This window comes from Colobus angolensis, unplaced genomic scaffold (genome assembly GCF_000951035.1).
Source record: "Colobus angolensis palliatus isolate OR3802 unplaced genomic scaffold, Cang.pa_1.0 Scaffold11, whole genome shotgun sequence".
Lineage (NCBI taxonomy): Eukaryota > Metazoa > Chordata > Mammalia > Primates > Cercopithecidae > Colobus > Colobus angolensis.
Window position 1 is genome coordinate 1,770,529 of NW_012112030.1, and position 950 is coordinate 1,771,478.

Genomic DNA, 950 nt, shown 5'->3' on the forward strand with positions numbered 1-950 from the left:
GAAGGAAAGAAGGAAGGAAGGAAGGAAGGAAGGAAGGAAGGAAGGAAGGAAGGAAGGAAGAGGGGAGCACAGAGGGGAGGAGAAGAGAGGCTGGGGTGGATTCAGGTTCAGACTGGACAATCTGATGTGCCCCAAAGAGGGAGGCAGAGCCTCCACCATCCATCAGAAGATGGAAAAAGCCTTTGGCCAGCTACTGTGCCAGCCACTGGGAGAGCCCAAGACATGGCATCCCCTGAAGGTTTGTACAGCCCGAAATGATTAACTTCTAGAAGTCATCTTCCATTTGCAGACATTTACAGGGCACTTGCTGAGTACAGGCACTAGGGCTAGGTGCTAGGGAATCAGAAAAGAATAAACCACCATTCCTGCCCTCAAGGCATAGGTGCTGTAGCCTAGTTAGAGTAATTAGTATACAAATAATAGAAAGATGTTATGTAGAATGAAGCCGGGATAGAGAAGGGAGCAATGCATTGTCTGCTGGGTCTGTTTGGAAGGAACACAGAGGAGCTGATGTCTGAGCACCATTTGGGAGGATACTTAGGAGTATGTCAGGGAGTCAAGGGTGGAAGGGAAGGGTATTCCACATGGAGGAGCAGAAAGTGCAAAGGCCAGAAATGTGAAATAGTTGTGTGTGTTGAGAGATCTGCCCCCATTAGTATTGCTACAGTATAAAGTACAAGAGTAGATGCAGCAGGGAGAGGCTGGAGGGTAGGTGCCACCAGGTCAGGTCATGCCCATCTCTGGATGTCATGATAAGGTATCCTATAGGTGAGCTTTGTCCTTTGGATGACAGAGGGCCAGTGAAAGGGCTGGGCAGGGGAGTGATGTGAGCAGATAAAAAGCAGGAGGAGTTCGCTGGGTGCAGTGGCTCAAGCCTGTAATCCCAGCACTTTGGGAGGCCGAGACGGGCGGATCACGAGGTCAGGAGATCGAGACCATCCTGGCTAACA

General features: G+C 50.3%; 1 protein-coding gene across 3 annotated transcripts in view; it reads left to right on the forward strand.

The window, feature by feature from the left end:
- The window catches only part of PLEKHG6 (pleckstrin homology domain containing, family G (with RhoGef domain) member 6), an 18,652-nt gene that overhangs the window by 9,496 nt on the left and 8,206 nt on the right, over positions 1-950 (forward strand). The gene's annotated exons all lie outside the window — the stretch shown is intronic.